At 45.3% G+C, this 12,749-nt stretch overlaps 2 pseudogenes; both read left to right on the forward strand.

The window, feature by feature from the left end:
• Positions 1-4,754: 4,754 nt before the first annotated feature.
• On the forward strand, positions 4,755-6,293 carry LOC125534435 (annotated as a pseudogene).
• A 2,056-nt stretch (positions 6,294-8,349) lies between these two features.
• Positions 8,350-9,263, forward strand: LOC125538292 (annotated as a pseudogene).
• Positions 9,264-12,749: the final 3,486 nt, after the last annotated feature.

Below are 12,749 nucleotides of genomic sequence, written 5' to 3' on the forward strand. Positions count from 1 at the left end.
TTTCAGACTTTATGTTTCATCAAGTAGATATACCCATATCTGCTCAAATCATTTGTGAAGGTCTGAAAATAACGATACCTGCCGCGAGCCTCAATATTCATGAGATCACATACATCAATATGTATGATTTCCAACAAATCTGTTGCTCTCTCCATTGTTCCGGAGAACGGCGTTTTAGTCATCTTGCCCAAGAGGCATGGTTCGCAAGCATCAAGTGATTCGTAATCAAGTGATTACAAAAGCCCATCAGCATGGAGTTTCTTCATGCGCTTTACACCAATATGACCTAAATGGCAGTCCCACAAATAAGTTGCACTATCATTATTAACTTTGCATCTTTTGGCTTCAATATTATGAATATGTGTATCACTACGATTGAGATCCAACGAACCATTTTCATTGGGTGTGTAACCATATAAGGTTTTATTCACGTAAATAGAACAACAATTATTCTCTAACTTTTGGGTATCCTATGAAGACGCATTTCTCCGATTTGGGTTCAAGCTTATCATGTTGAAACTTTTTCACATAAGCATCGCAACCCCAAACTTTAAGAAACGACAACTTTGGTTTTTTGCCAAACCACAGTTCATAAGGTGCCATCTCAACGGATTTAGATGGTGCCCTTTTTAATGTGAATGCAACTGTCTCTAATGCATAACTCCAAAACGATAGTGGTAGGTTGGTAAGAAACATCATAGATTGCACCATATCTAATAAAGTACGGTTATGACATCCAGACACACCATTACGCTGTGGTGTTCCAGGTGGCGTGAGTTGCGAAACTATTCCGCATTGTTTCAAATGAAGACCAAACTCGTAACTCTAATATTCTCCTCCACGATCAGATCGTAGAAACTTTATTTTCTTCTTACGATGATTTTCTAATTCACTCTAGAATTATATGAACTTTTCAAATGTTTCAGACTTTATGTTTCATCAAGTAGATATACCCATATCTGCTCAAGTCATTTGTGAAGGTCTGAAAATAACGATACCTGCCACGAGCCTCAATATTCATCGGACCACATACATCAGTATGTATGATTTCCAACAAATATGTTGCTCGCTCCATTGTTCTGGAGAACGGCGTTTTAGTCATCTTGCCCAAGAGGCATGGTTCGCAAGCATCAAGTGATTCCAAAAGCCCATTAGCATGGAGTTTCTTCATGCGCTTTACACCAATATGACCTAAACGGCAGTGCCACAAATAAGTTGCACTATCATTATTAACTTTGCATCTTTTGGCTTCAATATTATGAATATGTGTATCACTACGATCGAGATCCAACGAACCATTTTCATTGGTCTTCAAGAAGAAGACAGACGCGGATGGTAATGTGACCATCTATAAAGCTCGGCTTGTCGCTAAGGGTTATCGACAAGTTCAAGGAATTGACTACGATGAGACTTTCTCACCGGTAGCGAAGCTATAGTCCGTCCGAATCATGTTAGCAATTGCCGCATTCTACGATTATGAGATATGGCAAATGGACGTCAAAACGGCATTCCTTAATGGTTTCCTTAAGGAAGAGTTGTATATGATGCAGCCGGAAGGTTTTGTCGATCCTAAGAATGCTGACAAGGTGTGCAAGCTCCAACGCTCGATTTATGGGCTGGTGCAAGCATCTCGGAGTTGGAACATTCGCTTTGATGAGATGATCAAAGCGTTTGGGTTTACGCAGACTTATGGAGAAGCCTGCGTTTACAAGAAAGTGAGTGGGAGCTCTGTAGCATTTCTCATATTATATGTAGATGACATACTTTTGATGGGAAATGATATAGAACTCTTGGACAGCATCAAGGCCTACTTGAATAAGAGTTTTTCAATGAAGGACCTTGGAGAAGCTGCTTATATATTAGGCATCAAGATCTATAGGGATAGATCAAGACGCCTCATAGGTCTTTCACAAAGCACATACCTTGATAAGATTTTGAAGAAGTTCAAAATGGATCAGTCCAAGAAAGGGTTCTTGCCTGTTTTGCAAGGTGTGAGATTGAGCTCAGCTCAATGCCCGACCACGGCAGAAGAGATAGAAGAGATGAGTATCATCCCCTATGCCTCAGCCATAGATTCTATTATGTATGCCATGCTGTGTACCAGACCTGATGTAAACCTTGCCGTAAGTTTGGTAGGAAGGTACCAAAGTAATCCCGGCAAGGAACACTGGACAGCGGTCAAGAATATCCTGAAGTACCTGAAAAGGACAAAGGACATGTTTCTCGTTTATGGAGGTGACGAAGAGCTCGTCGTAAAGGGTTACGTTGACGCTAGCTTCGACACATATCTGGATGACTCTAAGTCACAAACCGGATACGTGTATATGTTGAATGGTGGAGCAGTGAGCTGGTGCAGCTGCAAACAGAGCGTCGTGGCGGGATCTACATGTGAAGCGGAGTACATGGCAGCCTCGGAGGCAGCACATGAAGCAATATGGGTGAAGGAGTTCATCACCGACCTAGGAGTCATACCCAATGCGTCGGGGCCAATCAAACTCTTTTGTGACAACACTGGGGCTATTGCACTTGCCAAGGAGCCCAGGTTTCACAAGAAGACAAGGCACATCAAGCGTCGCTTCAACTCCATTCGTGAAAAATGTTCAAGATGGAGACATAGAGATTTGTAAAGTACATACGGACCTGAATATAGCAGATCCATTGACTAAACCTCTCCCTAGGGCAAAACATGATCAACACCAGAATTCCATGGGTGTTCGATTCATCACAATGTAACTAGATTATTGACTCTAGTGCAAGTGGGAGACTGTTGGAAATATGCCCTAGAGGCAATAATAAAAGCATTATTATTATATTTCTTTGTTCATGATAATTGTCTTTATTCATGCTATAACTGTATTATCCGGAAATCGTAATACACGTGTGAATACATAGACCATAATATGTCCCTAGTAAGCCTCTAGTTGACTAGCTCGTTGATCAACAGATAGTCATGATTTCCTGGCTATGGACATTGGATGTCATTGATAACGGGATCACATCATTAGGAGAATGATGTGATGGACAAGACCCAATCCTAAGCATAGCACAAAGATCGTGTAGTTCGTTTGCTAGAGCTTTTCCAATGTCAAGTATCTTTTCCTTTGACCATGAGATCGTGTAACTCCCGGATACCGTAGGAGTGCTTTGGGTGTATCAAACGTCACAACGTAACTGGGTGACTATAAAGGTGCACTACAGGTATCTCCGAAAGTGTCTGTTGGGTTGACACGGATCGAGACTGGGATTTGTCACTCTGGATAACGGAGAGGTATCACTGGGCCCACTCGGTAATGCATCATCATTTTGAGCTCAAGGTGACCAAGTGGTTGATCACGGGATCATGCATTACGGTACGAGTAAAGTGACTTGCCGGTAATGAGATTGAACAAGGTATTGGGATACCGACGATCGAGTCTCGGGCAAGTAACATACCGATTGACAAAGGGAATTGTATACGGGGTTGATTAATCCTCGGCATCGTGGTTCATCCGATGAGATCATCGTGGAGCATGTGGGAGCCAACACGGGTATCCAGATCCCGCTGTTGGTTATTGACTGGAGAGTCGTCTCGGTCATGTCTGCTTGTCTCCCGAACCCGTAGGGTCTACACACTTAAGGTTCGGTGACGCTAGGGTTATGAAGATATGTGTATGCAGTAACCCGAATGTTGTTCGGAGTCCCGGATGAGATCCCGGACGTCACAAGGAGTTCCGGAATGGTCCGGAGGTAAAGAATTATATATAGGAAGTGCTGTTTCGGCCATCGGGACAAGTTTCGGGGTTATCGGTATTGTACCGGGACCACCGGAGGGGTCCTGGGGGCCCACCGGGTGGGGCCACCTGTCCCGGGGGGCCACATGGGCTGTAGGGGGTGCGCCTTGGCCTATATGGGCCAAGGGCACCAGCCCCTATAGGCCCATGCGCCTAGGGTTTCCATGGGGGAGGAGTCCCACTAGTGGAAGGCACCCCTGAGTGCCTTGGGGGGGAGGGAAACCTCCCCTTGGCAGCCGCACCTAGGAGATTGGATCTCCTAGGCTGCGCACCACCCCCCCTTGGCCCTCCTATATATAGTTGAGGAGAGGAGGGATTTCATACCTCAGCCCCTGGCGCCTCCCTCTCTTCCCCGTTACGTCTCTCTCTCGTAGTATAGGCGAAGCCCTGCTACTGTGACGCCCTGCATCCACCACCACGCCGTCGTGCTGTTGGATCTTCATCAACCTCTCTTCCCCCCTTGCTGGATCAAGAAAGGAGGAGACGTCATCCGTTCCGTATGTGTGTTGAACGCGGAGGCACCGTCCGTTCGGTGCTTGATCATCGGTGATTTGAATCACGTCGTGTTCGACTACATCATCCCCGTTCTTTGAACGCTTCCGCTCGCCATCTACAAGGTACGTAGATGCATCTAATCACTCGTTGCTAGATGAACTCCTAGATGGATCTTGGTGAAACCGTAGGAATTTTTTTTGTTTTCTGCAACGTTCCCCAACACTTCGTTCATGGTCTCGATCACCTCCATATAATTATGCGATTACAACCCGTCCTTTGCGCAAGTTCATGTGGCTTGGACAAGTTGGCTTCTCCTTGTCACGCATTTGGACGTTTAGAAAAATATCACCGCGCACAACCACTCAAGTCCCAGTCAACAGTCTTAGTCATCCCTGACGAATTTTCACCATTTTGCCAAGAGTCTGTGCAAGACTTGGCAAGAGGCCAGCCCATTCTAGTTAAATTAGTCTAGTGACCGCCCAACAACTTTACCTCATCAATCCTTGCCCATGGAGGTTGCGATGTCTGCAGTCGCAGGCGAACTTGTCAGCCGGTTCATCTCCTTGCTGATGAGCAAGTACCACTCCTCCATCCATGCACAATCGAAGGAGCAGAATCTGGCGAAGCGGCTGCGGCATCTCCTATTGCGAGTTGGTACCGTCGTCGAGGAGGCGGACGGGCGGTACATAACCAACTTCGGGATGCTGGCCCAGCTCAAGATGTTCTCCGAGGCCATGTATGGAGGGTACCGTGTGCTGGACACCTTGATGTACCACGCCCTCCGAAATAGCGCGGGCTTCGACGAGGTTAGCAGCAACGACTCATTCAACAGCCACTTGTATTTAATCAAGCGTTCTCGGAGGATGGCCGACGGGGCCAGGTGCCTCGAGTCGGATGGTGCCTTGGAAAGCTTAGAAGCTGCTGCTGCTAACATGGTAGAATTTGTTATGCTTTTGGGTGGTTGCGAGCGCATGTTCCGTAGGCCTTATGACACTTATCTTTACACCGACAACTTCATGTTCAGCTGACATGCTGAGAAGCAAAAGCTCTTGAGCTTCTTGTTGCAGCACAGCGACCCTCCTGGTCATGAGGCAACAGCCGTCCTTCCGATCATAGGGGGCGCCAAAGTTGGGAAAAAAACTTTGGTTTCTCATGCGTGTGGCGATGAAAGAGTCCGCGCACGCTTTTCTTCTGTTTTGCACTTGAATGGTGACAGCCTTTTGATGCGTGGAAGGACCAAGTTTGGGGTGAAGATGTTGGTAGTTATTGAGTTTGCTTCTGATGTAGGTGATGATGAATGGAAAAGGTTTCACTCATTGGTCACAAGAATGGGCAGAGGAAGCAAAATCATCATTGTAAGTAGACTTCAAAGGTTAGCCCGATTTGGATCGGTGAAACCGATTTTCCTAAGTGCTATGTCTTACGACGAGTTGAGATACCTTTTCAAAGCACTATCCTTCGGGAGCGAGGACCCGCAGAACATCCACAACTAGTATAAATAACAGATGAATTTGCCAAGAGGTTCCACGGTACAGAAGGTTCACTTGTCGCCACAAATGCGTATGCAGATGTGTTGAGAAGGAATCTTGATGTTAAGTTTTGGCGTTGCATACTGGACAAGGGGATGAGAATGGTTAAAAGAAACCTCACCATTTACAGGATGCACCCGAACACGCTTATGTACCATGGTCACCCAGTGGACATAACGGACTTTGCTCTGCATCCACTTAGCATGACACCTTATAGTGCTAGTTTTTCAGTCAAGAAGGAATCACCAAGTGTGACATTTGGGGATCTTATAACAGATCCTAGTGTTAGACCCAAAGGAGACTTCACTCTAATCGTATGGGAATCAAGGATACCCCCTCATAAATCATTTCCTAAGTCTGTAACAAGTTGTGCTCAGGTTGCACATCAAGGTAGCGTCATGCCAGGGAGGAAGCGGCAAGGAGTGCCAATCTAATTTTCTTTTTGAAAACTTGTGTAATGAAACTCTTGTACTTTTAGATACATGACAAATGCATGTGTTATAGACCACTCAACTAATGTGTTAGAGATTTCAATGCTGTATATTCTACCATCCAAGAATTCCCCTGCCCTTGGGCAGGGGAGGAAGGGCGGCCGCTTTGGGCCCCTGACCCATCATGTGCAGGCATAGTGTATATACCATTGCAATGGTTTATGTCCTGCCAAACTAGCAAAAATGAGCAGCCCACCGAGGGTCGAACATGCCATCTTGCCATGGAGGAAGGAAAGAAAGGGGCACAAAATGCCTTGCCAGGGAGGAAGCACAAGGAGCGCCAATCTACTTTTTTTTTCCAGAGCGCGCATAATGTAACCCTCGTTGTACTTTCTGATACATGAAAAACAGATGTGTTTGTGTGGCCATGGAAAAACCATTTTAAAGAGTGATCAACTAAATGTTCTGGAGATCTCAATAGAGAATAAAACTGTAGTATCAGATCAAATGAATCCTGTTCATTTACTTTCTAGATAACAAACATCATCTCGCACCATTGAATGAATCCTGATAAATATAGAAAGGTGAGAAAACTTAACTGAAATAAGAAAATAATAATATTTGTTGAAGTGTTGTCTATTTTAAGGACTCTGAAACTTCTGAACATTCAGAACACACTTTAAATTTAAAACTGGCCAAAACAGGAGAAAAGCATCATTCACTTCGCCGCCTGCACTCAATGTTCACCAACGGTTCAGGAGTGACCAAGTGCATCCAATGGCATGATTCTACTCATCATTTATCATTTCCTTGTTGTCTCTAGTTTATTGCTTAAGCCCAGTTTAAGCCGCTAATCTTAACTGAACCAGCTAATATTTGGCGGGAAATCATTTTGGGCCACTCGGTCCTCCTTGAGGCCTTACTGTTCAATTTTAGACTGTCTCATGACTCGGTAATTGTTCTGACTGTACTCAGTACACAGAGCAAATATAACGAAGAATACTTTTAGTGTTTTTTAATGACAAAACCAAGTTGGCTCACACTATTTGCTTTTCAATTTTTACCATTGTGGACATCCACGTCAGGTAAAGCCTGGAATTTAAGGGTGTGTTTGGTTCAAAAACAAAGTGGAATGGAATCCCATGGCTCCATTCCACGGGAATGGGTTGGTTCCGTTTCTATGTTTGGTTATGGGTATTAGATGGAATGGAATGGTTATGTTCTGGTGTGTGGTTTAAGAGTTGGAATGGAATGTTTTTTAGCAACAGTATGGATAATTGTAACTCTTTGTATTTTCAGCAACAGAGTATTCAAATTTGAGAAAACATTTGAATTTTATTTGCAACACGAACAATTTATAAATACATTCAAGCATATGTCAAACATAAATTCTGAGGTACAAGCGCGTTCCGGATCTAGGAGGAATATGCCATTCCAAGGAATGAGTCGGTTCTGATTCCTTGACCCAACCGAACACGAGAATGACCTCTAGGGACGGGACGGACCTCCTACGTTCCATCTGATGACACAAACCAAACACACCCTAAGAACGCACAAGGTGCAACAGTTTCCCAATTAAAAACTGAATTAGTATGAAATGAGCAACACAGAGATTGATTAGGTTCTAATGAAACCAAAGGAGCAAATGCAGACATGAGCTCAGAAAGATTACTAAGGTATAAAGTTGTGATTATCATCACTGACCAGGATAAAAGGGCAATAGGGCATATATATATATATATATATATGGGCATATATATATATATCATTTCCTTGTTAATGAGCTGCGCTGCTCCTCTCCACTGAAGTTCATATGGAAAAACCCAGACAATTTCCATGGTCAAACTTTGCAATAGTAGACGGCACATTGAATATTTCAAATACTGGCCGGACAATTCATTTTCATGCTGGTTGGAAAGTTGACTGATCCTGGACACGTCTTTGGGCCTTTAAATTGGCACCCACCACCAAGTTGTTCGGAGAATCTTTGTTTTAACAAGTATATCCAGGTCTCACCCACCCACACATTGCAGTCAATGTTCCTTGGAGACTTCTAAGACTTGGCAGAGACCGGCGTGCTTTATTTGTACAGATAGACCGACCAGCAGCTCCCCCCATAAAATCATGGCCAAGGAGGCTGCCATATCTGTAGTTGCAGGTGAACTTATGAGCCGGTTCATCCCCTTTTTGATGAACAAGTACCACTCAAGCCATTCAAGCTCGGAGGAGAAGCTGATGGAGAGGTTGCAGCACCTTCCTGATGAGAGTCAACACCATCGTCGAGGAGGCTGATGCGAGCTACATAGTCAACTCCAGGATGCTGATGCAGCTAAAGATGCTCTCCGAGGCTATGTACAGAGGACACCGCGTGCTGGACACCCTGAGGTACCGAACTCTCTCAGACAGTGCAGGCTTCGACAAGGTTAGCATCAACGACTCACCTAGCTGCAGCTTGTATTTAGCCATTCCTTTCAAGCGTCCTCGAACAACAACTGAGAAGGATGACCAGGCAATGCGCCTCGAGTCACATGGTGCCTTGGAAAGCTTAGAGGTCACCGTTGCTAACATGGTAGAATTTGTTGTGCTTCTGGGTGGATGCGAGCATATGTCTTGTAGGCCATATGACATTTATCTCTATACCGACAACTTCATGTTCGGCCGACATGCTGAAAAGCAAAAGTTTTTTAGCTTCTTGTTGCAACACAACCCTCCTGGTGATGCACCAGCCATTCTTCCGATCATAGGTGGTGTCAAGGTTGGGAAGAAAACTTTGCCTGCTCACGTGTGTGGCGACGAAAGGGTTCGCTCCCGCTTCTCTTCTGTTTTGCACCTGAATGGAGACAGCCCTCTTGAGAATACGGGACCATGGGAGGACAACATTTGGGATGACGATGTTGGTAGTTATTGAGTTTGATTGTGATGTATGCGATGAAGACTGGAAAATCTTCTACTCATTTGCCATAAGAATATGCAGAGGAAGCAAAATCATCATTGTAGGTAGAATTCAAAGATTAGCCCAATTTCACCGATCCTCATAAGTGTTCTGTCTTATGATGAGTTGAGGTACCCAGGGCCGGTCCTGAGATTTGAGGGGCCCAGGCGAAAACAAAACCCGGGGCCCTTTATGTAGGCCTAGGCATTTGGTATAAACCAAAAATTCAGTTTCTACCAATCGGTTTTTTTGGAAAATCGGTTAGGAAAATTGAAAACCGAAAAAAACACCTCAAAACAGATAACCAGAAATTCGGTTAACCGAGTTATTCGGTTCGGTAATCGGTTCATACCGTATTTGCTCGCTGTTTGAGAGAGTCAGCTGCGTGTTTTACTTCGTTGCCACGAATGCGCTCTTATATAGCCTAGCTATCCATCTCTCTGTGTGGCCGGCCGAGGTGGGACTAAACAACCAAACAACAGCGCCACACCAGTACGTTCACGTGTCCAGAAAAAGCAGCCCACAACAGGTTGCCACCATGGGCCGAGAATGCAGGTCGTCGGTTTAGCCCATGGATTTTTTTTACCACGAAAACACGCGCTGACGAGTGGCTGTACGTGCACGTACCCTCGCCTGTGTTCGGTTTCCTATTCGGTTAACCGTGCTAACACCGAACCGAACAATTTAAGTTCGGTTAGCATTGATAAAAACCGAATTTTTATGTAGGAACAGTGAAAACCGAACTTTCGGTTTTTTCGGTTTCGGCTTCGGTTCGGTCTTCGGTTCGTCGGTTTTTATGCCCAGGCCTACCTTTATGCATCTTGCATGGTATGATTATTTTTAAACACAGTTTATTCTTAACTTTTTATAAATGGAGGGAGTGCAACCCAGCATGTCGACCTAGTTTCCTTATTAATTGTATATATGGTTATATTAATTCTATCTTACTTTAGATTTTGCCAAGGAAATTGCCTGCATCGTATATTTCACTATATAGTTTGCCACACACACAAAAATTGAACGGCTCCTTATCGCCCTCAGCTAGAATCACTATATAATTTACAACGCTAAAATTAGTTTAGCCACCTAAATAAATTAAATCAACCGTGGATTGTCTGATTAATTTCATCTCAACTATTATTTTCATTAATTCATGGATCCTAGTCATTCTCTCCCCTCGTATTTCATCATCCACCGACACAGCTAGATTAATTGATCAGAAGGCCGGACAACCACATCCTACGTACTCTTCTCCGCTAATTCACTAGCTACTGATTGTGCCACTTTTTTTGCGAAAAGATTATGCCACTAAGTAGCAACCTATCTATCACAAAACCTAGCTAGCCCCGGGATGATGAGTCAAGAAGATGCTTACCTGTTCTGTTGTTCAAGACTGCCTGTCAGGATCGGGGGTGTTGTTACTCCTGTCCAACGAACATGAAATCATCCGAGCCGCTGTTGGAGGAGGAAGCATCGGTGAGGACTCCGCGGGAGGATGCTGCAGCGACGCGAGTCGGGCGTGATATGCGCCTAGGTTATTTTGAGGGATTGGTTTGCGGCTAGATCGATCGGTCATGTCGTTGTGTGCGGGCCTACGCGTGGGAAACGGCAATTCCACTAATTCAGGCCATCGCTGATTTACTTGCCCATTACTACACCTAAACGTACAGGCATGTTGCACCTAAATTAGCGCAGGGTCAATTTTTTCAAGGGCCTAATACACAGAGCACACATAGGTGGGGGCCCCTATATTTCGGGGGCCCGGGGCGGCCGGCCCCCCTGCCCCCCCATCAGGACCGGGCCTGGAGGTACCTCTTTAAGACAATGGCCTTTGGGAGTGTAGACCTGGCAGAACATCCACGGCTAGTACAAATAGCAGATGAAGTTCCCAAGGAGTTGCACAAGCAAAGCTCACTAATCGCCACAAATATTTTTGCGTATGCGTTGAGAATGAACCTCAATGTTCAGTTTTGGCCTTGCATATTGGACAAGGGGACAAGATATGTTAAAAGAAACCTGTCCCTGTATGGTGTGCACCCAAGCATGCTTGTAGAACAAGGCCATCCAGTGGACATAACGACATTGCTTTGCATCCACTTAGCATGACACATTATACAAGTAATGTTCCAATCAAGGAAGAATCACCAAGTGTGACATTGGGGGGACTTCTAGCAGATCCAAACGTTAGAGCATCTCCAACAGCCGCCCAATATGCGGCGCCCAAAAAACAGGTTTACAGCGCGCAAGTAAATTTTTTAGAGCGCTAGAAGACGTTTGCTCCAACAAGCGCTGCAAAATATGCTGCGCGCGCGAGTCCAACGGTCCCAATCAAGCGGTCCCATCTGCAACAGCCCAGAGTTTGCAGCGCGTGCGACCGGGCGCACTAAATATGCTACGCGCGATGCCTTTTTGATGCGCGCGCTGCATTAGTTATAACACGCGCACGCTTTTTGTGCGGCTGCTGGAGATTTCAAACCAGGTCCACGCGTGCTAAAAGCAGTTTTTATACCGCGCGGCGCTCATATAGCGCTTCTATTGGAGATGCTCTTAGACCGAAAGGAGATTTTATTCTAACTTCATGGGAATCAAGGATACCCGCTCCTAAATCATTTGCTTATTTTGTTACAAGTAATGCTCAGGATACACGTGAAGGTAGTGTCTTGCCAGGGAGGAAGCGACCGGGTGTGCCAATGTAATTTTGTTTGAGAACTCGTGTAAATGCAACTCTTGTTGTATTTTTTAATACATGATAAACAGATGTTGCTGGTAGGACTTACTTGTAATTGTGGGACTGTAGAGGGTGAAAACTGTAAAAGCATCTGTATATACATCTTGCAGCTAGGAATGAATCAGATAGAGTTCTCCAGATAAATCTTCTCCTCTCTCTCGTGACCTTCCTCTCGCCCGAGCCTTACCCAGGATCTGCAACAGATGTGTTCCTGTATACTATTGAACGAAATCTATCATAGATCTCGGTTAACGAACCGTGAATTTGTATGGGGGGATTTCATACCTGAATAAATTTCAGAGTAAATGGTTGACCCTAATTGTCTTATAGCATGGACAAGGGGAAAACAGAGGGAAAACTCGTAGTATGTTTTGCTGATACCAGTACATATGAGCTTGCAATGGACCAAGCAACAATACCGCGTGTGTGTAAGCTCCATGGTTCCACTCCATCTAATCAAGCAACGGCAACCCTACATATAAAAGAGGATGGCGCTCTGATTTGTGTTGTGCTGTGCTGGGGATGCGGACGCCACAAAAATGAGATCAGGTCAGACTACAGTCTGCTAGGCGCTGGGAAAAATCAGAGCCTCCCACAAGATCAGTAATATTTTTGCAAAATTTACGAAATCGAAACAGGTCTGAACTGAAATTACCGAGGAATCCATTTCGACGAACTCGGGGAGCACGCACCGCGGCGTCGCACTGCATCCAGCATGCCCTCGGCGAGGTTCCTGCGCCAGCCTTAGGTGCTCCCCGAGTCCCCGGCGACCCAGCCTGGCACCTCCCTCTCCGGACTTGAAGTCGGCAGCTCGCCGGTGGCCGCCATGGTGGTTTGGGGATTAGTGAAAGGATTCATCGCTGG

Source organism: Triticum urartu, chromosome 2 (genome assembly GCF_003073215.2).
Source record: "Triticum urartu cultivar G1812 chromosome 2, Tu2.1, whole genome shotgun sequence".
NCBI lineage: Eukaryota > Viridiplantae > Streptophyta > Magnoliopsida > Poales > Poaceae > Triticum > Triticum urartu.